This window comes from Lissotriton helveticus, chromosome 3_2, assembly GCF_964261635.1.
Source record: "Lissotriton helveticus chromosome 3_2, aLisHel1.1, whole genome shotgun sequence".
NCBI lineage: Eukaryota > Metazoa > Chordata > Amphibia > Caudata > Salamandridae > Lissotriton > Lissotriton helveticus.
The window spans coordinates 23,635,670-23,662,000 of record NC_136062.1 but is presented as its reverse complement, the minus strand read 5'-3'; the positions used below and the strand labels follow the sequence as shown (position 1 = coordinate 23,662,000).

The 26,331-nt window shown below is 44.0% G+C and overlaps 1 long non-coding RNA gene across 1 annotated transcript; it reads left to right on the top strand.

Annotated features, from left to right (window-relative positions):
* Positions 1-7,816: 7,816 nt before the first annotated feature.
* LOC144826202 (uncharacterized) lies at positions 7,817-24,139 on the top strand. Its single transcript, XR_013609705.1, has 4 exons — positions 7,817-8,075; positions 17,017-17,114; positions 17,524-17,600; positions 23,869-24,139. It is a non-coding gene; the product is annotated as an uncharacterized LOC144826202 (long non-coding RNA).
* Positions 24,140-26,331: the final 2,192 nt, after the last annotated feature.

The window sequence follows — 26,331 nt, the reverse complement described above, 5'->3', positions numbered from 1 at the left end:
AGACAATAGACAAACCCGACTTTTTAGAAATCAACGTAATGACCCCATTCTTTTTACCACACGCATCTGAACAAGCAACATCCGATACCCACTCCTTTTTCAGGAAAAGTGCCTCCTTGGTCGAAACCTTTGTTTCCTGTAACAGTACAAGATCCGAGGAAAGAGATTTGCAGTAGTCCAAAATTTTCGACCGTTTTACAGGGTGATTGAGACACTTAACATTAAGGGATAATACATTTAGGCCAGGCATGAACCATGTAGGAGAAAAGACAGAGAAGGCCCAGAAGATAATATATGAACAAGCAGAATAGATGTAATCTTCCAAACACCAAGCAAACACGGTAAAAAGGGGAAATTTAATAAAGAAGCCCAAGAGAAGAGAAGAATGAAGAGAGAGGAGAAAAAAAAGGAGAAGATAGAGGAAAAAAAGAAAGCAAGAGTAAAGAGAGAGAAAGGGAAAGAAGAGCAAGGAAGGGAGGTCTGAAAAACACCAAATTCATACTAGGGGGAACGTGAAAAGGGGAATCAAGGACGCCGTTATGAGGAGAAATAGATTCAGCATCATCAGCCCCAATAACAATTATGTCTTGAAACAGCTAATTGACAGAAACATATCTTGAAGAAGCCTCAAATATAATAAAATAGACAAGCAAAGTATAAAAATAGACTATCATGTACGTGAATAGGGAGTAGATATAAATAAAGAGGCCTAAAAGAAAACTGAAAAAATACAATAGAAATATAAAAAATTTGTCTCATGGTAGAAAAAGTATGTGATAAACAGGCGAAGTAACAGACAGTAAATCGTAATTGATAATCAAAATATTAAATAAGAACACAATAAATAGGCAACAGCTAATGGAAATCCATACACCGGCAAAAACCATATCATACATAAGTTATTATTATTAAGTAGAAAAAGAAGGAACCTCATGAAAAAACAGTGCAACGCTAAACAAAACCATATGTAAGTATATCACCGTCAAACTCTAGAAACTAATAGCAATATGTAGGGGTACTGAACGAGAAAAAGAGTGGTATATAAATAAAAGAACATGTAATGCAATGAATCAAATTAACCTAGAAAAATAGATAAACAATAAGGAGAAGCATCTTAAAACAGTACCTAAATAACTACATATGGATATATAATACTAATGATAAGTAAGATAAAAGAGAAGAAGCATCTGACAAAGAAGGCAAAAACCAGGAATGGAGACGGATATAATCGAGCACGGGAGATAAACAAACCACAATGAAAACAGTTTAGCAGTGGAGTAGTAGCAACAGGGAAAGTAGTACAGACTGAGATAGAGACACATGCAATAAAGTCTAGAAAGTCATGAAAAGAGAATACAAACGCATGATAAATAAAGAGAGAACAGACAGAAAAGAGCCCACAGAGAAGGATAGAATAATCAATAAAAGAATAAGAACCGTATCTATAGACACAGAAAAAATAGGAGGCAGAAACACACAGGAAAACGAGAGAGGAAAAAGAAGAAACTGACAAACAAACCATCCCAGAAAAAGCGAAAAATAAAGAGAGAACACACAGGAAACAACACCAAACTGCCATTGGTAGAGCCACAAACAGACAGCACCAATATACTAGTTATAGAGGAACATAAAACCACCAAACAGATCATAAAAGACAACTAAGTCAATAGATCTGAAAAAAGAGAGAACAAAGGAGGAACAGATATACACTTCATGTGCCAGAAGCACCAGGATCAAGCGAAGCTGCCATTTGAAGTTCCATTTGAAGTTCCATCTGATTGTCCAAGAAAGAAGCTAGGTCTGTGGGTTCATCAAAAATTCTGGAACGACCTTTGAAGGTAATACGAAATTTCGATGGACCAGAAAAGGAAAAGGGAATGTTCATCTCAGAGAGACGTTTCCGAAGATTAAGAAAGCCCTTCCTCCTTATCACTGTATCCCTGGCAAAGTCCTGAGAGATTGAAATTCGATGACCTTCCCAGGAAACCACTTTAATTTTCTGCATGTGGTCAAGAATCTGCTCCGTGTGTTGATGACGCAATGGTTTAAAAATAACCACTCGTGGCTGTGTGGCAGATTTAGACCGGGCGGTAGGAACACGATGTGCCCTTTCTAATTCAAAGTCTCTCTGGAAAGAGATTTGTAGAGTGGAAGGAAGCCATTGGTATAAAAACTCAATCATTGAAGAGGATGTTTTCTCTGCATCTTCCGGCAGACCAAAAATGCGCAGATTAGATCTGCGATTACGATCCTCCTGTTCAGTAAGATCTCTGCGCAATGCCGCCATTGAGAGCTCTAAGTGGGTAAGAGACCGAGATTGCTTCTGCATATGGTCCTCCGCGCCACTAATACGTGTCTCCGTAGTCAAAACACGAATAAAGAGAGCCTTGAAATCATTTCTGATAGCGGACATCTCCACTTGCAGTAAATCTGTGTTAGTTTTTGTTGACTGCGCAATTTCATGTACCTCATTGAGTCGCGTTAAAATTGCATCAAGAGTGGTAGTGGTGTCTGTTTGAGAGGACTCAGGCGTAGGAGACAATTGTTTGAGTCTTTTAAGAGAGGCACCTGAATCTTTTGAGTCTTTAACAGTTGATGAACGGCCCATAGTAGCGGCCATGGAACAACAGACACAGAGAAAAAATATAAATCCACTTGAGGAATAATAGAGGCAGGCAAAAAAGGTAAAAAGGAGTGTCTACCCCACCAAAAATGAAAGAATAGAGCGCCCTGAAATCAGAGAAATCAGAATAAGCTAAAAGGGCGGACTTATATGACAAGTATTTGAAGGAATTAGTAAAAGCACCTTCCAGAGCCCAGCAGGCTAAAGCAGAGATCCAAAGAGTAGATGGAATGCAGCTCAGGGCTCAAACTGCCGTATCAAGGTAAACCAGAACGTGTGCAAGCAGAAATAGACACAAACTAACCAGCCAAGCAGCGCGAAGGAAAAAATAAAGAAGAAAAAATGAAAAAGTATCCAACTGTATTCACAAGCACCTGGTATTCCGCTGAACCAGCAAGAAAGTATCCATGTCGTCTTTGCTGAGGAGAGAAGCCGACGTCCGTCACAGGCAGCTAAAATGGCGGCCGCCCGTAGAGATAACGAGCGCCACCTCAGCCTGTCAGAAATCACACCTCCGTAGCCAGAATCCGACTGAAGTGCTCGCACACGGCTCTCGGCATATTCCGAGGGCTGGGAGAGCTGTTGCACTGAACAGGGGCACCTGGAAGCGGGTGAAAACCTCCAACGGCCCTCAGTCCCCCTGGAGCTCAAGCGCAAGTCGCCATACCGCAGTGGCGCGCAAGCCACGCCCCCAGTGATCGTCAGTTTTGGTCCCTATCCTTGCTAGAATAAGTCCAGTCATATATGATCGATGAAAAACACGAAGCTGAACACGGCGGTATCTAAGTGTGATGGCAGCCTCCCTGGGAGACATCAGCGCCTGTCTCCAATCCTCATCCTCAATGGCCCACAGATCACCCTCCCATTTCTCCTTCAGCTGTCCAAAAGAGTCTGGTAAATTATTGCTAAGCTTCTTGTAAGTGAGGGAGATCGCTTTGGTGTGCAATTGTCCATCTAGCAGACGGTCATCTAGCAGAGAGGACTCTGGTATATCCATACATGTGGGGAAAGCCGAATGGTAAAGGGGTATGTGTGGCTAAGGTCACGGCCCCCCTGACCCGCTAAGCTACAAACTCCCCTCTGCCCCTCTTCCCTGTCCTGAGGTCCAAATACCCCTACCCCCTTCCAACTCCCATGCTGTCCCAAACCCTTAAACACTACCTCTACCCCCTCCCATCCACTTGTGCTGTCTCCACAACTACCCCAACCCCTTCCACTGCCCTTAGGCAAACTCCTATTTTAAAACTACCCAACCCCCAGCCCTAAAAACGACCTCGCATTCCCGTAAGTCCTAAAAACTACCCGACCACCCATTCCCCTCCCCCTGAGGCCTAAAACCCTAACCCCTAATAAAAAAAATCTACCCTGACCCCCGCCCTAAAAACTACCCCACCACCCTAGCCCTGAAAATGATCCCTGACCCCCAAACCCTGAAAACTACCCCACCCCCCAAGCCTAGGCAACTAACTCCAACCCCAGCCCAGAAAACTACCCCAGAGCCCCCCAGCCTTGAAAACTAGTCCTGAACCCCCCCAGCCCTGAAAACTACCTGCAACCCCCTTGTCCTGAAAACTACCCTGGACACAGCCTCAGAAAACTACCCCCAACCCACCCCAGCCCACAAAACTCCCCCGCCCCACCCACCAGTCCAAAAAATTACCCCTGCCCCACCCCAAAAAACAAACCTCGACCCACCCCAGCCTATCAAACTACCCCGACTCACCCTCCAGCTCCAGTCCTCTCTCCCAGCAGCCCAGCGGTTTAAAAAGGTTACTAGATGGAACATGGGAGACATATACCTGACAACAGTTGTTTTCTGGACCTCCTTTTCATGTCTTGCTTTGCTATAATGTGCGTATAGGGCCTCCCAAAGGACTTTTTTGTTCGAGCCATCCCTAAATCAGTAGGATTTAAAAAGACCTGCACATAGTTCACGCTACTCAAGCTCTCCCTCACTGCGGCAAGCCACAGCATTTCCCTTCCCTTCTCACACTTGAGACAATCTACTATTATATCTCTGGTAAGGGCCGCTGCCGGGTTTTTCCAAATTGCTTGCCAGAATATGGCAGGGCGAGCCTTTATACAATCTTCAATGTAAAACAATTTCAATTCGCTGTGGCAAACATATTGTGATGCGGAGATCGGTGCTCCCAAGAGTTCACGACAAAATCTATTTTCTTCGCACTGAATGTGATTACTCTTTGTGAAGCCCCAGACCTCTGCACCATATGTTGCTGCTGGAATGCATTGGGATTTAAAAATGTTTGTAAGAGCTGTCCTTTTTGGCTATGGGAGACCAAAGATCTATATCACTCCACCCTGTACCACTCTACGCCACTACACTCTCTGACACTCTACGCCACTGTACTCTGAATCACTGCACCCTGTTTCTATACTCTACACCACTGTATTCTACGCCACTGCACTCTATGCCACTCTTCTCTGCACCATGCCACTCTTCTCTGCACCATTCCACTCAGCACGATCTGCACTCTACACCACTGTACTCTAATCTACACCACTATATCAATGATGTTGCATTGTATGCTGCTGAATTCTACGCCACTACACTCTACTCCACTATACTATGCAACATTCTATGTTAATGCACTCACCATTCCACTTTATTATTCGCTTCTCCACGCCACTCTGCACCACTATACTCAACGCTACTGGACTCTACACCACTCTACTCAACACCACTCCACTCCATTCTATTTATTTATTTTTTGAAGAATTTGATATAGCGCGAACAAGACCCGCTAGGGTATCTGAGCGTTGTACATTGAATCATAGACATTAAGCAGGTACAAAAGAAAATGATACCCCCATTCATAGGTTACACATGCAACAAATGCTCAGTATTCCAGGAGGCCAGAGTTGTACACAAGGAGTAAGAGTTACTTTGCGAGGCAATTAGTTTAGTGTCGCATTTGGCTATTAAAGAGTAATCCTTTGACTTTTTTTAATGCGGCTGTCGAGGGGTTTATCTGATTTCTTAATGAAGATCATTCCCAGTTCTTGGAGCCAGACCAGAGAAGGCGCGGTTGTAGATTTTCTTCTTTTTGAACTTTTGTTGTTTCAGCAGTATTGTATTGGAATTCTTTGGGCTTGATTCATGCCTGAAAGTTCAAGCAAGTAAGAGGGAGTGTTGTGATGTGGCGCATTGTGCGTTAAACTGTCTATCTTGTACCTGATCCTTTCATCGAGAGAGAACCAGTTGAGTTGGATTAGGTCTGGTGTGATGTGATCACGTTGTCTTGATCTCATGACAAGTCTGGCAGTAGAGTTCAAAGTAGAACTTCAAGGTACCAGTTTAGGTTTGGGTATCCCAGCCAGGGTCACAATTCCGTATCCTAGCGGGAGTCGTAATTGGACAGCTAGTTTCATGTCCTTGGGCGGTGGGAATGGTTTGACTTTCTTTCATGTGTTGAGTTGGTGATTGGCTTCTCTCGTTGTAGCACTGATTTAGCCTTATATATTTAGGCATTTGTCCAAGGTTATGCCTCGGGATTTAGTAGCGTTTACAACCTGTGGGATGCAATTGAGGGCCTTTAGTTGTTTGAGCCAATCCTGAATAGGGGCTGAGTGATTGTGGGGGGCAATCAGGAAGAATTCCGTCTTGAGTGTGTTTAACATAAGATGGCTGCGAGATAACCATTGTTAGGTTTTCAAAAGTGCACTGTTAAGAGTTTTGATATCATCCGGAGAAGAAATTCTCATATACAGTTGAGTATTGTCTGCATACATGTGGTAGTGTATGTTTGCATTGTTCAGAATTTTGGTGTGAGGTTCCATGTACAAATTGTATTGTAGAGCGTGGGAGATAGTGCCAATCCTTGAAGTGCTCCAATTGAGACTGATTTACTGTTGGAGAGGTAATGGTTGACTTTGATTCTTTATCTTCTATTATGAAGGTGCCACTCTACGACATTCTACTCTGCAACACTGCACTCTAACCTATTCCATTCTATGCTAATGTACTCTATGCGCTGCACTCAATGGCACTGCACTCCACTTTGCACCACTCTACTCTGCACCACTGCGCATCACTTAACTCTACGCCACTGCACTCTACTATGCAACAATCTAATCTACGTCACTGTATTATACGCCGCTGCACTCTACACCACTATACTCTGCAACATTGAACGCCAATGCACTCCACACCAGTCCACTCTACTCTATGCCACTCCACCGTACCCCACACTATACGACTCCACTTTATGCTACTCTAGGATACGAAACTCTATGCCACTCCTCTCTTCGGCACTCTTTGCCATTCTGCTCTACGACACTCCATGACACTCTTTTCCACGGCACTAAATTTAGCCATGCTGAACCGCAGCTATGTTGGTGTGCAACATGGCTAAAACACATTGGCAAAGTAAATAACTCTTGCATAAGCTAGACCTATTGGCTTTGCCAATGCTTGTTTTATTATTTCGAATGTAGTAGCATTGACACATATTTTTATTGTTTTCAGTACTGGTGTACCTTACTGGAAACTTTTACATTTTCTAGTTAGCCCTGCCTCAATCCCCCTGTGCCTGAGATATACACGGAGGGCCAGAGTTCTTAGTACGCCTTCAGATGCAGCTCGTTCTAATTGCCCTGTGGCTCTGATGTACGTGTAGAACAGAAGTACACAAGAAAGCCTGCAGCTGAAGCCGGACAAGCATGTGAACTAACGCTAGCACGATCCTGCGCCTGTCGTTCACAACTTCTTACTAACCAGCTAAGCATAAGTGGCTTACAGAATTTGGGGCAGTGCTTAATTTGTAAAATAAGTGCCGGTGTCAAATGTTTTTTCTCAGAAATTAATCCCACAGTGGATGCTGACGAACATCACAGCATTGCTGTATACCAAGGCTGTGTGGAAATGATTTCACCTCAGCCATCTTTCTTCACTGATATAGTCTCCCTGCCCCTTTAATTCACTGTGGCAGGTTCTTTTTCATTCCTGCTTTCTCCCGTTGTCACTGTTTTTCTCTCTTTTGCTCTCTGGGTCAAAGCATGGTAAGGAAAATAATTGCCAGTTCTCACCTGCGCTTCTAGCTCAAACGAAGAACTGATTTAATTAAGGGCGCCTCCTAACCAGTTAGCCACAGAATGCTTGTTTACACCACCGGTTTCGCATCTCACGTTTGTATCACTGTGTATTAGTTACCCGGCAACGAGCAGCTCTTTCCCGCGGAAATGTCTTATTTATTGCGGAGGGATCTCCAGGCCGCAACCTCAGTACCCAGCAGGTTGCGGAAACAGCGCTGCCGCTTTCCGGGCTGGTTTGCTGTGTGTGAATAACTTGGCCCCTTCTCCAAGGCTGTCAGACTGGTCCCGCCTGAGTAGTGACTGGAAGGGGAGCCGTGGTACAGCAGCAGGAGCGGCCAGAGAGCAGCAGCAGGATGGAGAAGCACCACTCAGCCAAAGTCCGGGTGCACGTAGAGTACTGGTGAGTACACGCGCTGCTTTAGAATCTCGGACTTGTGGTGCATTTCTTGAGGCTCAATCAATAGTTTCAGTAAAGTGGGGGTAGACGGACTCAGTCATATTGTGTAGTTTACCGCAGTATTATTTATTGCTCTTAAAGACCGACCTGTACTTAACGAGATGTACCGCACAATGGTTGAACTCTGTCCTTGATTCCAGGAAGTGAGCTCATAGCTACAACACGAACATTCAAAACGCTGACCAGCTAGCTGCTAAGCATTTCCACCCCTAACCCCGTTATCTGACATATGGATACACATAATTATTTGACAAAATACAGTTGCATCAACACAAAAAACAGACCAACACCTGTTCTTGTGGGAAACTGTTGCAAGTTTATTCACATTCTTTTATGCAGTACACTTGTAGGGTAATTTTACGAGTGATCATCCCAGTGCAGCGCCTTTTAGGACTAACCGCGGACACACGTTTTGAAACACTCTCCATCCACCGGGCATTACGTTGCTCTCTCATTATTTATCTGGTGCTGTACATTTCGGTGCTGCGGCCCAATGCTTTGATGTGGTTGCTGCACCCGTGCCACCACGGAGCACGGTAAGGCCAACCCCCAGATGCCGGGATACCAACTGTCTTGCGACGCTGTATAGCGACTTGCTATTCTTTTTAGCTCTCCTGTGCCTGCTGGGTGAGTGGGTGGCAAATTCCTCCGCTGCTGGCCAATGAAAGAGGAATGTCTTGGTGTGATGCCCCCTAAACAGCCAGCCGCCTCCCAAAAGTGACATTATCCATGGGGAGGTGAGGACTCGCCCTCGTAGTGGCCAACTTCCCGACCAGGTGGGCATAGAAAAAAACTAACCCCCACCATGGGCAGTGAGGAAACACTAAGGGGCAGTCCCCTCTAGTGTACCCCTTTGTGGGGGACGTGGCCATCTGCCTTCCCATCACAGTATGTGAAGTGAGATTTGGCATGCAGAGGATAGAAGGGAAGTAGAGGGACATTTGAAAGAGAAATGAAAAAAGAGAGGTAACACACTGAAGTTTGGATTACAGGACAGGTTTATTAATGTTTAATTGGAGTAATGTGGTAAATATTTTTGAAAGGGCAGTAGTTTTAAAATGCAAGATTGTAGAAAGAAGCAACATTATTTACTTGTGAAGATTGTGCTATATTGGGAATTTGGAATAGTACTCTAATCAGGTAAATATTCTCTGTTGCTCGACTACTGCTCGATCACTGTTCTAGCCAGCTCATTTGATTAGCTCAAGGGTTGAAAGTGAGAAATAAAGGCTGGACTCATGTCGAGAAAATACATAGGAAATAATGTAGCCATTGAAAAAGAGATTCTGGCATTCATCTTCAGGTTTGACTCATGTATTATTTATACAGCAGAGTAGGATCCATTTAAACGCCCCTGGTATGCATTGGCACCAGATGGAAGGTGTGGACAGCTTCTCAAAGAGTAGAAGTGTATTACCTGCTTTCCATTGGCTGGAGGGCAGGGGAAGCAAACACTGGTGTGAGTTAGGGGATGGTGAAAGGGCACCTTTTCAAATTTAATGAATACATTTGTTAGAAAATAGCTGCTGATTTGACTTCCTGAAGCACTCCTGTTTTGTAGAGGTTATGGGTGAGTGGGGTGGGGCTTCAGGTTGAAGGGGAGCTTTAAGTGAGGCCAAGTTTTTGTCTACCATAATCCCACTTCAGTGCAGATCCCTTCCACCTCTTTGTGCCTCTGTTGAAGGTGCTCCAGGCTAGAGACGGCCCTGCTGTGAGGTGCATCACTACGCAAAGGCTGAAGCGCAGCCTGGAAAACCTTTGAAATGTGTCCGGAAAGGTGGCTGCCCTCGGGCAATTTTAAAGGCAGGATAACAGTGTAAAAACTCCCCTCACAGAGATAAAAGGTTTCAAAGTAAGCGAACCGGTGGAAACAAGGTTAAAGTAACTCTACCTCAAGGAAGCAGGGAAATCCGGCACCTACAGGCAGCAGCAAAACAAAGGCAGCTTTACATGTTAGTTTGTGCCCCTTTTCTACTCACATTTTTATACTCCTATTAATAGACCTGAAATAAATAAATAAATTAGAAAGGCAGCTGGTTAAGAAATCCCTTAAAATAAGAATTTGTAGGAACATGTTACAAAAAGGTAGTTAGTGATGTTCTAATTACATCAATAGTCTTTAGTAACTGCAGTTAAAGTTTAACGGGGTTATTGTAAACTTGCATTGTCTTTAAAGAAGACCTGGTTTTCCTTTCACCTAAATGTTCCCTCCAGAATGCCAAAGAGAAGGATGCGTCTAAATTTTCAGCCAGGCAACCTTTTAATAAAGACTGAGGCTATATAAATACCACCACACATTTAGATTAAATCATGTGTTGTATTAAAAAAAAAAAAAAAGATGTAATCACATTTAGATGTACCCAACACCTAGTGCTACCTTGCAGGTGGGGATAGCCCACCTGGATTGGCGTTCCCTAGAATGTGCGGGCATATTCAGATATCTCTTTCTGTTTTAAAGACTAATAGGTTTTTAAGGGAAAAACCACACAAAATCTAGTCGTTGGGGATGAAGTATTATCTGAATGTATGTAAAACATTCTGTAATCCATGTTTCATTGGATAATAGGTACAGTATATATCTATATATATATATATATATATATATATATATATATATATATATATATTTTAAAAAAAAATGTTTGCGAATTTTAATAACTTCAACCCCACCGAAGAAATGAGATCTATAAATACCCATTGGCTAAGTAATTTAAAAAAAGTAAGAAATCTTGGCAATGATTTGTTTGTGTGTTCAGGGCCAGTTTAAGCATTGGGTGGCATCCAGTGCAACAGTCTTTGTTGGCTGCCCCAATAACCTTCTTCTCCACAGATTTCCTCACTACCACCCTCCAAGGGTGCGCTTTATCTTTCCATAGATCCTCTTTACATGTAGTTAATTTCTTTTCTAGCGCTACTCATACCAATGTATGGCGTCAGACCACTCCTTGTCACGCACATCATACAGAGGCAATGATGTGTACATCACTGTATATGAAACGTTACGTAAGACAGCATGGACTACAAGATGTAAGAGTTGTCATATATATTGGTGGGCAGTATATGTTAAGGGCGCTTTTCTGGAAAATTTCAAACTCAGGAGTTGAAATTTAACAGTGTTTGTGGTTGGCGTAACTAATAGGCATTTATTTCTACCCAAACTAACCCTTCTTAGCAGTGAAATAATAGGGAATACCATTAGGTTTTAAACCTGTGCTTTGTAGTTTGCATGCAGCTCTTTGATGCCAGTTCATAGCTCACTATGCTATATTACAAGGATTGTAACTTACAAATTGCAAGTAACAAAAGGATCACTGTCACAAGCGCTGCAACCCACTGAGCTACATAGCGTACAATTCTGTTATCTGCAAATTGCACGTGCCAATTGCTGAAGGCACATTAAACCTCTGCCGCTGCTCTATGATAAAGTCGTCGGTTGCCTTACCATCATCAAATGGTTGAGGAAAATCCTTTGGATGCTGCCCTCCTCCACTCAAAAAACCGTAGTCAATGCCCTCATAACATCTCGGCTTGACTACGGCAATATTCTATACTTTGGTTCCAACAAAGCGGTAGTCAGTCGGCTGCAGCTTGCCCAAAACGCAGCTGTTCGACTACTGTGCAGAATCCCCAAAAATTCCGGAGTCTCGCGCTACCGTCGTGAGCTCCATTGGCTCAGGGTTGAAAACCGAATCCGCTTCAAAGCCCTGAACTATATGTTCAGAATCAAAGCAGGAATCGCACCCAAATACCTTTTAGCTTTGGCTCATCCTTATGCTCCCAAGCGAAACCTTCGATCGCAATTAGCCGTCAACTTCTGCGTACCCAGATTTAAACTGGCTAGAATGGGTGGCAGATCCTTTGCCCATATAGGACCATCCCTCTGGAACGCACTCCCTCTCTATATTCGAAAGGAGGAAAATCATGCTAGGTTCAGAAAGCACGTCAAGACCTGGTTATTCGATTAACATCCTGATTAACCAGTAATCCCCTGCCCTCTTTATGATTTGTCTCGGCACCGGGAAACCCTTATTGGGTAGCTGTCGCGCCTTATAAGTTTAAAAAAAAAAAAAATAAACTGCTAGACTAAACTCAGATCTCCCCGGAAGATCCATAAATCACCAGTTATCTTGATATTTTTTTTACTGCCTTAAAATTGTTAAGCACACAAAACTCTCCAATTCCATAGGTATTTGAAAATGCAGCACCCCTCGAGGTCGGCGCCCTTGTGCGGTGGCACCGCTCACACTGCCCTAAAGCCGGCTTTGTGTTTGTTTTTGTTGTGGTGGCTATTTTCCTGAGTAGTGCCCTTGATCACTCAGCATTTCTTGTGTAACCTGTGAGAGTATGCCAAATACAAATAAGATTTAGGGCGACAAACAGTGAGCGATACATCACCCATGCTTTTACAGAAAATTTGATCATTATTAAGTGACACATGTTCCAAGAAACAATGTTGTCTGGAATTGTGTAAATGGTTTACTTGGGTTAAAGCTATTTGATGGACATTTGACTGTAGGTAAGTATGATGATTTTGAAAAAGGTGATGTACATCTGATTGTAATTAGGGTGACAAAGCTTTTTCTTTTGCTTCCCTAAGTCACAACCTTTGCCGTTGGGACGGTGGGTAATAGCTATGAGGGGCGAGGCTCAAAGCAGGTGGCAACAGAGGGTCTGAAAAACTCACTGGAGGAGAAAATGTATTTTATTTATTTAGATTTGTATAGCGCATAATCACCCAGGGGTCTCTAAGCGCTTGTCCAAATGTACACACAGAATGTTCCTGCAGCAACGCAACCTTAGATCAAGCCCCATGCCTCACGGAAGAGCACTGTTTTAAGCATCTTCCTGAAGGGCAGGATTCCTGGTTCTTTACGCAGATGTATTGGCAAGTTGTTCCAGGCCACTGGAATCACATTTAAGAATGCACGCCCACCCATGGTAGCAAGTCTGAAACGTGGGCGTGCCAAAAGGGTGGCATCTGTTGAACGGAGCGCCCTACTGGGAGTATAGGGGACCAAACGCGCTTTAATGTAGCTTGGCGCATTATCATATAGGGCTTTGTGCGTGATACAGAGTCCTTTAAACGTTACTCTTTGTCTGATTGGTAACCAGTCTAATTTACTCAGTAATGGTGTTGCATGTGTTCTCCTTGGTTTTTTAAATACCAGCCTAGCTGCGTCATTCATGACTGTTTGTAATCTAGTCAATTGATGCTGGGGTAGGCCAGCGTACAGTGAATTGCCATAGTCTAAGCGTGACCGAATCATGGCTAATACGGCCCGCCTCAATGTTGGGGACAAAAGATGAGAAATTTTCCTGAGTTGTCTTAAAGGCCTACACACGTTCCAGTAACTCAAGACACTTGCTTCATCATAGTCCATTTGCCATCTATGTGGATGCCCAAGCTTTTCACATCCGCTGCTGGTTCTGGAAACGGCCCTAATTCCTGCGGCCAGAAAAACTCGTTCCAAGGGCTACCAGAGATGGTAATTGGCAGCACCTCAGTTTTATCTGGATTTATCTTCAAGGAATTAGCGGTCATCCAGTTGACCGAATATTTCAAGATGTTCTGCAGTCTAGCATGTGCACCCGGTGAATCCTCAATTTGGATGACTATCTGAGTGTCATCTGCATAATTATAGATGTGGCATTCCATCTGGTTTAACACCGCAATCAATGCAGGTACACATTAAAAAGGAGAGGTGAAAGTGCCGATCCTTGCGGCACTCCACACGAAATGCCGGCTGATGCTGTAACCAGATCTGCCAACTGCACTCTCTGAACACGATCTTGATGAAAGGAAGTTAGCCAGGCGTGAGCTGTTCCCTGAACGCCGAACTCCCCCAGTCGCGCCAGCAATTGACTGTGATTTACCGTGTCAAATGCCGCGGAGAGGTCCAACAGCACCAGGGCGCCCGGGATCTTTTTGTCTGCCCTACACCTCAGATCGTCAAGAATGGACCGCATCACCAACTCGTACTATGATGTGCCCTAAACCCCGCTTGATTCCGTTCTAGCAATTCGTTGTTTTCAAGATGCCTAGAGAGATATGTAAGCACGTGTTCCAGGATTTTTGCTAGAAACGGCAGCTAGGAAATGGGCCTGAAGTTTTTCAAGTTTTTTGCATCCGCCCCTGACTTTTTCAGGAGGGGGATTAAACGTGCCTCCTTGAAAATGGTGGGAACCAATCCAGTTTCCAAAGAACTATTGAGGAGGGCCAGGACATTGTCCTCTATTCCTGGTAGTGCTAGTTTAAATACCCTAGGGGGACAAGGGTCCGCCTGCGACCCAGACTTTACTCGCCCCATTAGGCGAGCCAATGACTCCTTGGTAATCGGGGCAATGTGCTCAAAGATGGGTGATCAAGGGTGCTACCGGAGTAAAATTAACCGGACAGTCAAGTTTTGGGGTATGCGAAATTCCCATTAGTAAATCTGCAATTTTCTTAGAAAAGAAGTACTAACATTTTTGGCAGTCATCCTGCGAGAATGAAGGGCTCTGCTCTTTAGTTTTCCTTAGTACTGACAGGACCTTAAAGACTTCCTTTTGGGGGTCTCTAGCCGTCGCTATTCTATTCTCGTAGAAGTTCGCTTTCCTGGACAGATTGCCTGTTTATAGAGAAATTCTTGTATGTGCAGACTCTGTACACTAGGGTCATACCCTCTACGCCAGGCTCTCTGTTGTACGCAGGGCCCGCTTCCTTAGCCTAAGTGTCATTGAACCAGGGGGCCCCTATTCCTTTGTCCACGATTTTCACCTTCCGTGAAGGGGCAACGATTTCTATAGCTTTCTCAAATTTCGTTATCAGATTACAACAGATGACCTCTAGGTTACCATCAGGCTTTTTAGAGGAATGATGGTTTGCAGACTAGCAACCAAATCTTCCTCTCTGATCTTATTCCAGCTTCTTTTAGCCCTCCAGCCCAACCCTGGCCTTTCACTCTTCCCTGGGACTGCTAACTGACCCTGCAGAAGATGGTGAGCTGACCACAAACAAGGCAGAGTAGCAATAGAACTCCTCTCCGGGGCAGTCATCCAGATTAGATCGAGGGTATGACCCTTGTCGTGGGTTGGACCAACCACCTGTTGCCCAAGACCCAGTGCAGTCAGTGTCTCCTCTAACTGGTTTGCCTGACAGTCTTTGGGAGACTTCTCCCAATGAAAGTTAAAGTCTCCCATTACCATCAATCTATTATATCGTGACCGAAAGTCGTGTACCAATTCCACAAAGGAGTCCTTGAAATCTGGTGAGGTACGTGGGGGTCGGTAAACCAGGAGTGTTCCCAAGCATTCAGCACCAGCATGGAATTTAACCCCAAGCACCTCAGCACCCTCCAGACTCTCTGCACAAATTCTTTCTGCTTTCAAGCAGCTGTTCTATAGGAACGCAACTCTTCCTCCTTTCATAAGACTTGCTCGAATTTTGCAAATTGCCGAAAAATTAGCAGGTAAAGAGGCCACCAGATCGGGAGTGGAAGACTCCTCAATCCAAGTTTCAGTAATTCCCATGATATCTAGTTCCCCCTCCTGCAATACTGAAAAGATCTCTAAGTTATGTTTTTGCAGAGAGCGAGTATTAAGTAGCGAAAAATTAAGGCTCTCTGCAGGATCTCTTCTGTTACTCACACAGCTCCGGAGGGTGTGGTGGGGTTAAACAATCCTTCCCGATGTAGATCCATGGTGATTGCATGGCTAAGCTGTATTTTACCATGATTCAAAGCCAGGAGCGAGACCCTGGAATATGCCATGCAGGGGCCAGGGGTTGTGGCCCCTGGTCCCGGCAGGTCGCGGACGGGCGCAGGCGGGCTTGCCTCTGGCTCGCCACCGGTGCGCCACCGGTGCGCCATCGGCGCGCCCGCTGCGCGCTTGCATTGACAGGTTTAAGTAGCTGACGAGCGTGGCCGCCTCGCCACTAGAACGCTCCCCAAAATGGCACCCGCAAATGTCCCTTCCGACCCCTAAGATGGCGCTGAAGAATTGGGTAGGGAATCTAAGAGTCCCGCTAAAATAGCAGGTGAGTGGGGTAATCTTTTATGGTGCAAGTATGCGAAAAATACAGTCAAAAGAGCAACACGTAGCGATAAAAAAAAAAAAAAACATTGATTGTGCTAATTAAAAGCGGTAGTGCGTGTTTCCAATAGCCTCAATAGCAGAGTGGTACCTTGTCCTAGAAAAGACCAAAAACATGCTGTGCGAAAAGCTTGACTTACACTCAGCCAGGAGCCACATTCCAGGCCATTGTGTTTTTTTTGCCCACTGCGCTGCGTCAGAGACTGACCATCCAAATGCAAATCCGACTTGGTCGTGTTCTAATAGAAACTGTCCAGCCCCGGCCCCCGACTGTTATGCCAAATGCCTTCCGGATGGTAAAACAAACAACCAGATGCTGTGTTTTGCCTAGTCTTCCATGCCTACTGTTATAGAGGGAACACTTTCCTGCAAACTTAAGGAGGCATTAAAACTGCCCACTTTGCTTTTTTCTTTTAACATCTTCACAAACTTTATCACAAAGTTTAATAAAGTGTTTAAAAGATAATTTCAGGCAGTAAGTGGCACAACTTTGCAACTAAGCACACCCTAATGGTGGTGGTGATCTGACTAGAATAGGTAGGAAAAAACCTTATTGCCTTTGCAGATGGAGTACCGACATATGTAGGAGAACTCTATACCTGCAGATGGCAACTGTAGTTGATTGTGGGACCTTTTCTTGAGGTTATGGGGCAAGGAGTAGTTTACGGGCTATCTGTATTCTGTGTGGATAAAGTTGCATGACACCTACTGGCCAGCCACCTATTGCTCTAGAAAGCATTGCACAGTAAACCAATGTCATAAACTGAATGCCCTGCTAGGTCTTAATGGTTGTATATATCTATTTCCTTTCCAGTGGAGGGTGAGGATATGAGCCCCGCTATCGGGAACTTGCCAGCAAAATAAAGCAAGAAGTTCCTGATGTGGAGGTTTGTGGTGAAAAGGGCAGGAGAGGTAAGAAGATGTGATAGATTTGTACATGACTGTATTTTATAGTTTTTTGTGCACAAACTCTAATGGTGTGCCATACTGCAGTAATTCCAATTGCTATAAGGCATTCCAGCCACAGCTTAGTAGTAGGGACAACACTAACTATAGGAAAGCCTGTAATAATAAAGAGAATGCTTGAAATTGCTTGGTAACATAAAAATAAATGTCTAACAAAGTATCTATCTTTAAATACACATTGACAGCTTAATCGTTAGCAGGTCCATAGTAGTGGGTGGCATATATCTGTGAATATATATTTCTGAATTTGATGTTGTAGGATATTTATGCGGCATTATGAGCTAACTAATGTATATGTGTTTGCCCCTTTGATCGTTGCGATATTATCTCTTTATATTTTTTTGCTCTATTGTAGGATGCTTTGAAGTTAAAATCAATGACCAGCTCATTTTCTCTAAGCTTGAAAGTGGCAAATTTCCTTACCATGAAGATGTAAGTGCTCAATATTTAAAATCCTATTTTGTATATGGTTATTGTAAAAAAATGCGTTTGTTTGATCAAAGATGAAATTGTTGACAAATAATCTCGGACAAAATGACCTTTTGCTTAAGTGCAAATAAAGATGAAAAAGTGTGACACGTATTTATACAAAATTACGAATTCCTCCTAAAGGAAAAGCAAATGGTAGTGATTTCCATGAACTTCCAACTTTGTACTGTAGCTGGGTGGTCTCAGCATGGAGCAGTAGAACGAGACAAAACTCCAGCACAGCACTAGAACAACGAGCGGATAAGGGGACCAGAATGAGGCAAGCTACGAACTTAATGGTATGGAGAGGAAGAGTGCACAAGACCGAGCATCGGAGGTAGGTGGGCTCCGCAGGAAATCCGAGAAGGAGTTGAGGATCAGGCTTCAAAAGCCAATCATGGACCCTTCACAGCAGAATTAGTGAATGGAAGGGAATTCAGGATGCAGCAGAAAAGTGGACAAAAGAGGAGCACTGTCTGAAAATGGCACAGGAAACTCTGGAACGGGTAGAAAAGGGTAGCACACACCATAAACTAAAATATGTCCATGAGTTGAAGAAACATGACCAGGATCGGATGAGGGGCAAACAATAGGCTAGAGCAGAGGCCTTCAAACTCTTTTGCTTTTTCTGAAATTCACTAAAACACTGTCCCCAAAATTGGGTGTTGTGAGCCCTTTACATTCACGTGCCACAATGCAACTGCACTTGCTGGACCAATGTCAGCTGCAGCCCTGAGTACCTGACTGTCTCCTCTACCTCTTCAACCCCTTCGCCTCCATACCTGGCCATCACTCCAATCTTGAAACAGACTCTGTCCCTTTCAAAAAAAATTATCCTAACTCTAGCATTGAAATTGAGTCGCCATGCCTCTTTTGTAAAATAACAGTCATAATTGTGATGCAGTGGTCCTCTCACCCCCACCCCTCTCTCCCCCCCCCCCAGCCCAAGTGCCACTGCACCGACTTCACTAATGATAGCTATGCATCACAAAGCGGGCAGTCTCCTCTGCCCTTTCTTAAAAACGAGTGTGGATGATGGTTATTCCCCATTCTCGTGTGCTGACATCTATACTACGGCCTGCTGGTGAGTTCAAGTCTTAAAATTCTATGAGGGCTTTTTAGCATAAGTCCACGTGTTCCTGGGCCTGGATGCGTCAGTCTTACCTGTTACTGGGATGCAGGTCCAGAGTCCCCAAGCATGCGTTCCTAGCTTGACGTTGGGCAGAACTCTAGAATTCGTGACTGCTGCAGCAGCAATCCTTGGTGCTCCTTCAATCTTGCAGTAAGGCTTCTTCTTCATCCAGAGACAGTTCTTAGGTGCGCTTGTACACAAGCTAGGTGATTACAACTACACACTGTCCTAGTGCGACTGCCCTCTTTCTGGACCACGGCCTCATCCTGACATCTAGGGGTACTCACAGCGCTCCCAGGGCAACGCCCCTTAGTCTCCTCAATGATCCCCTCCTGGCATATAGGGATTGCTTAGCAGCATCAATAGGGTGACTGCTAACTTTGGGTCCCAGCACTACTAAGAGCAGCGGTCCTCCCTTTGTGGTAGTACGGCTCCAGAGCAACCCTTCCTTCCAGCAGTGCCCCCTGTTCCCCTCCTAGTATCAGGGGATCCGAAAATGCATATGGGCTGACGGCCCGATAAATGCCGGGGTCCCGTTCTCTCTGCTTCCCCCACCTGGCATACGGGGGTCACTCTGCTTCCCCACCTGGCATAAGGGGTCACCCATCACACACTTCAGTTTTCCTAATCGCGACACTGTTCTTGATGTACCGGAATCTCACAGTACACTCATGGGATCCTCTCAGTAGGATACCCACTGGACCCCGCTCCCTCCTTCTCCTCACAGGGCCCACTGGTCGTGGGTCAGCCAGAAGCTGGTGCTCGCTGCAAGTGTTCTTGATTCTTCTGGGAGATGTCCCCTCATTCAGCATGAGTGGTAGACCCTTAGTTTCCAAGCCTGGTCACAACAGGCAGAATTCCTCCTAAACTACTCCACACTGATGTACAGCTTTAGTTTAACAATGTGGGAGACTCAAGCTCCCATTTGTATAGTAGATTTCCAGACACACTTGTGATGTAGTGTCTTTGTAGTTTGTGTTTTGGGGTTGCCCACTTGGAAGTGGCCTCTCCTTTTTTGTGCTCTTTCTCCAGAGAGCAGTCTATCACAGGAGTAGTCTCCAGTGTTTGTAGTTCCAAGCAGAGTCCATGGGAGTAACCAGAGGTTCACACCTGGATATTATCCTCAATGATATGTGCATCTAAAGGTTACCAAAGGGCCCCACCCCATCTCTTTGATTCTCGGTCCTATTCCCATCTCCTTCAACAGATGTGCCCAGGCATCTTTGACCAGTGGCCTCCATACAGAATCAAAGCTCCCTATTGATATACATTGAAGAGCCTGGATCTTGCTTTCTCCCGTGTGTCCCTCCCAGCTCTCAAGAATGGAGCAATGCACAAATCTGTTAGGGCCGACCTCTACCTCTCCCTGCTCCTCCAGCAAGCTGTGGACCTCCTAAGATAGAATCTAGTGTCTTCAAAGTGTGGTGCCCATTGTAAGTGCACACAGTATTGTGAACACATACACAGGTGGGTAGCCTCCAATGTACTTGACTCTCGGACGGACATCAATGCATCCCAGTGCACTCAAGCAATACCCCACCCTATCTCCTACATGCAGTACCAACAGAGGCCCACATATACCCTCGCTCCTAATCATAACCATACATGCAATTTCCTGATGAACTGTAACTTCTCAGAGGCACACAAATCCCAGCACGCACATGCAACAATGCAAACATGCATGCTATATTCTGATGCACACGTATGGTCTTTGTTCACTCATGATCAAAAATTGTTACCACGGAACCAGATATCAAGGCAGCAGGGGTGTTTGGTCAAGGGTACAAGTCTATCACCATGAAAGGTACCTTTGCGTTCCAAGACTTCCAAAACGCACCTCTTCTAGACCATATCTATGCCCCATGCCTAGATTTAGCTCCTTTCCTCTTTCTCCTGGGGCATTACTCTGAGGCCTCGTGGGTCTGACGGCCAAGACTCTGCGTCCCAATGCAACTCTGCTGGTCACCTCTCTTCCACTGTTGTCCTCTTATTACCTGAAAGGACATCGGAGCAGAAGTTCAAGTGGGCGGGATCCACAGGGTCCGAAATGCTTACACTTTTAATTTTACAAAACCAGTTCCCATAAGTTTTATTCGAAAAACAACCCTCCTGCAGGGTTAATTCGGAATTGGAGGTGAAAGTGAAGGGAGGGCAAGTGGGAGAGGCGCAGGCCTTCTCACCAGTGTGTAAATGTGTGCATTTGGTTAAACACTAGCGGGGTGTGAAATTCTTTGAATTATACGAACTGATGGCAAAAATATTCATAATTTCATAACATTCAAATCTGTAATTTCGCACTATATGTTCGCTTCAAATGAGTCGCTGTTGTTTTTCTGCTTCTCGCTGTAAAATACAGTGAGTTGCCTATTCCCAGTACATTTTATCATGAAATTCCAGTAATTACATGAAGAGGCATAATGTTGGGAATGTTGCATAACGTGAAATTCCCAAAATTACACCAACATAATTTAATTTCGCCCAGGCCCATTAATCATCAAGTTCGCTTGGGAGTCGGTATGTTTTAACCAATGGAGTAACTTGATTTTTTTTTTTTTGTATACATTCATTTTTATTTTCCAACAAAACAAATAGCACGATGGGTGTCACATAATACAATTGCAGGAATAAATCGTCACAAAGTACAAACCATATCATTAATATCGGTGCCATCTGTCCCCCTCCCTCAATCTGACCCAGATTCACCTCCAGTGTCTTCTCATTCTGTTCCTGTCGCATTGCCTCAAACCCAGGAATGGTAATGAGTGAGTCGTAACTTGAATTTTTAAGCTGACAAATATATATATATATATATATATATATATATATATATATATTTTTAGAAGTAAGTTATGTCTTAAGTTCGGGAAAGCGCACATTTAATGGGCACTTAAATGTTTGCACTTTTTATAGTCTGATTCCAGATTACTAAAATATATACTTTGACAGCACTTATTTTTATCTTAAATGCTAAATCATTTGCTGCAGCCTAATACTTACGTAATACAATTTTAAAGTAATAACAAAATGGCTTTCTCTTACAGACTAGAACCTCGCAGCACTATAAATACACAAGTCACTATTCCCCACTGCACCAATCCGGATTAAATTCTGTGGCTCTCTGATCACACATACTGTCATCTGCAGTGATCCCCTTAACCAATTTAGGTTTCATAAATGCAAAAGGGTGCATTTTCCACCGATTAGTTTACACTGCATTTATTTCTCATTTAAGCTTGTGCGTTTTTTTATATCTAGTTGCATGAAAATAAAAGAAAGAAACGGAATATACTTTTTAGCTAAATCTTTAACCCGCCAACCCAGCATGGAAAACTCTTCCCACACATGTTAATCGCTTGGATCACTGCATGTAAATGAAGACCGCCTGGAAATGTGCCAAATGAACAACATAGTGCTTCCAGACCACCCTCACTTACACGTACTTGTGGCGGCATTTGCGCTAACCTACAAATACTGCCATGGACTCCCCAGGGGGCAACCCCCACAGTTTCAAGACCTCTGGGCTAGAGTCGGATTAAGAGAGTGGACTTGAAGACATATAATCACAGAGTTCAGGGTCCTATTTTATAGAACTGAGATCATGGAAGGAAATAGTCCCAGTTTCTTTTGCATAATCCCCTTCGACATTAATGACAGAAATAAAGATGCTATTCAGCACTCGTCCAAAGAAATTCAAGTTTTGCATCCATACACCAGACTTTTTATGCTTTATTTTAAGATGCAATTTCTGTTTAATCCTTACCCGTGTTTAGATCTCACCTCTCCCTTCGTTTTAGCAATTTGGTGGCACTTTCATTCATCATCTAAAAACCTAATCTTAAGAATACCTCTCTGCAAAGAAGTGCAAGAAATGGATTTGGACTTTTAGTTAGATACCTTATTAATTTATAAAGAACAAGACACTTTTTTTCAGCTTTGTCTGCTGTGGGTCACACACGCGAAGAAAAAGGCTGTTGGGAGCTTAAGTGGGTGAGGGAAAGTCACCTAGCAAAGGGATACTTACCAGAGGTTATTAAATTAAAATATTTGACTGCTGTTTCTGTTGCCAGGGTTTTCTTCCAGACTGGTCCGATTACCTCACCAATTTGGAGGGCAGGGGTAGTGTGGGATGCACACATCATCTTGAGACTCCAAGTTTAGCTAGTGCTGTAACGGAGTCTGGGACGGGGAATGACAGATCACTGTTGGTACAATGTTCCATCTTCATCTATAAAACATAAGATCGGGTCAGCGAACAGTAATTTCAGTGGTCCAGGCCTGCAACCCCAGTCTTGTCCACATTCTCCAAGAGGTGAGTCTTAGAGTAGCCCATGGCTCCAAGTCCAGTTCCTGTTCCACCAGAGCCATGAGCAGATGACATATGTGTGGGTGATAGAGAGTAAGTAGTATCTTTCTGTGGATGGAAGCCTGGAAAGAGGCATCTGTTCATGCAGGCTCTAATAACTTATGCACTCTTTATTGGTGGAGACTAGAATCTATTTTGAGTTCGATCTGGTTATTAAAATTCTGAGTAATTTGGCACTGAAGTAACTTGAACTCCAAATTAAAAGGTATATACTTCTTCAGATCCTGGTAGAAAAGGTGTGCTCCAAATTGTGGAAACTATGAAGACTATGTTGGAATCTTTGCAGAAGTCTCAGCCACAAGAAGTCGCTTTCGACTTGATTCTGCATCGCATTTGTTCCTCCCTGTGCACTGCCAGACGGAGACCAGCCATATGCAAATTAGGCTTGGTGGTTTCACTCTGTGATGTATGAGATTTCTGGCCTCTTGGAGTGAGAGGGAAGCTTGCACTGCTTCTGGCTCTGTTTGATCTCCGACTCTGATCTTTGACTGTGCTCTATCTGCTCTTTCTGTAAAGGAACCTTGCACTGCTTATGAGTTATGCCCATGTTGTACCCAGTCTTGTGTGCGACTGATTTGATCATTGCTGTTGGCAATCCTATACCTACTTTCTGTAGTTAGTGGTTCGTGTGAACAAGTGTTAACCAAACACACTCCAAATCTATGATCGCAGACCATGCCTGTTACATTTTCTCAGATGCAGCATTTCACAATACGATTTGTTTTGGTTTCCTTTAGATTGTGAATGCAGTCAAAGAAGTGAAAGAGGGTCAACCGATTTCGAAGATCACCAAAGTAAACAAAAGCAAATGCATCCTTCAGTAGGGAAAGTGGCTGTGCCGGGCTGCAAAAAACTACAAATACTGACTGGATTCCAGACTGGGAGTAGATTCTTTTAATGAAAGATTTTATCAAAATCTAGGATAAAATCTAGAGAACAATAAGAAGCTTTTCCCTGGGAATGTAGTATTCCGATGTATTTTAGGTTGAATTCTTAATAAAAAATCAGTTAATGTTTGTTTTTCTTTTTTGCTATTTCTGCACCGGTTTACCCTATGTATTTATTTTGTGTATATTAGGAATGCACATAATTTTAGGTCTTTATTGCCTAGTACAGTGCCAGGTATATACATCGGGCTGGAAATAATTACAAAGTCAACGCTGATCATCTGCAGAACGAGAATACAGTCCGAGAAGATGCAACCAAATGTATGTTGAGCTTAAATCTTATTTTTCTCAAATCTCTGGCAATTTCATGGTGGTTGTGCCATTTTATGGTCCTTTTCCATTTTGCCTAAACTATTCCTACACGTTTATTTTTCTGGTTTACACCAGGAGTCTGGGATCTAACCATTTCTGGCCAGTGAGGGACCTCCTCCCTTACAAAAAGACCCCATCCAGCCCGAATCCTAGTCCCAATTCTGCATTGGACGGTAATGAAAATATTGCTCGGAGGATTTCAGTCGGAAATTTGGACCTAGTGTTGTAGGAACGATCAAGCACTTCACTATGGCAAGAGGAATTTCACACTGTTTAAAAGGGGTAGTTCATATATTTAACATGCTTTTCCTTTTTTAGGTAATGACTATTTTTTAAAAAGAATAATATTTGACACTGGGGAAAAAACCGAGCTAAGTAATTAGAGGGGGAAGGCAGAAATAAAAGGGGAAAGGAGTAGCTGGAGTGGCAAATGATCAGGGAAGAAGCAAGGGGCGTTAAAGCAACACATCACATCGGAGCGAGGCAATACAGACGAGAAACAGACTACACAGTGGCCATAGTACTAGTTACGTAAGGCAAAATTCTGTACACCTTCTCGTATTTCCCATCTTTGTCCATGGTTAAGAAATTATCTCTAAACAGTTGCCATGTGGGCTTGGTTCTGGAAGTGATGGGCTTTAGAGATGCGTAAAATTCGCGAGTGGTATCACAGTAAGACATATAATTCAGCCATGTTGGGAGGGTATTACTGCCCCAATGTAGCACCACCTCTCTTTTGGCCAGTAGTAGCGCAATAGCAGTGAAGCGCCGTACTGCAAAGGGGATGGGTTTAACATAACCAAGTAAAGGCCATAAGTGGGTCTGGGTCAGGTGGTCATTCTATCATGAGAGATAATGTAGAGTAAACCTTCCCCCAATAAAAGTGGATCAATGCGCAATTCCTGGATAAATATGCAAAGCTGGCTTGCTCTGCTTTACACTTGGAACAGTGGTGCGGTCTGGTTGGGTCAACCCGATAAAGAAACTTATAGTGTAGTATTTGTTACGATGGTTGAGATAAGTTTAGTTTCATACAGCAGTAACCCCAGGCCGGATCAGGAAGGGAATATGCTAAGTTGTGCTCCCAGGCAGCTCTCTATTTCACTGTGCCAGTAAGCTGCAGTTGCAAAGAGATGTGACAGTCTAGATATCACTCGGCAGTTATCGGATGTGGACATGACTAATGTTAAGAGGGGGAATGTCCTTGGGTTCTGCAGGTAAGGTATGCCGTAGTGGGCTGTGTAAGCGGTGGAATATAAAGTTATGCATATGTGTAGAGCCTCCACCAGGGTAGATCTCGACTTTTGGCCTACAACACATAGCTGATGCGAAGCAAGGAAGTGGTGCACCAAGTGTTTTTGAGTGAGTGGAAGCCATGGATTATCTACGAGGGGCAGATGGGGAGAGTACAAGTGTCTTCAACCAAATAACGTAAAAGTTTAGACACGATCCAGTAGGTGGTGGATAGGGTCTGTTTCTCAGCAGGGTTCCGAGGAAGCCACTGTAGGAGTATAGAGGAAAGAGGAAGGTAGGACACCTGAGCTCTTTCAGGTTTGAGATAAGGTAATCTGGCATCAGGATAGTGCCAATAAAAAGCAAAGTACGATTGGTCATTAAGTAGTATAGTTGGAGGTCAGGAACTCCGGAACCGCCATGATCGTAGGGCAGATTCAGCCTGGGTACTCAAGGTTGCATGACAGATATCCGTAGGAGGGAACAGCTGTGATGTATTCCAATTGACTGACAGCCAGAAAATGTCACCCACCTCCCAAATAATGGGGGAGAGATTGGTTGCCAGATCGCGGACAAATAACGTCATCGGCCTAAAGAGGCCAGCAGTGGCCCATGGCAAAAATGGAGGCCCTTCTCAAGGGTCTTTCTTGGAGATGACGGACTTAGGGGTCCGTGGCGATTACAAAAAAAAGAGAGAGCAGGGAGAGC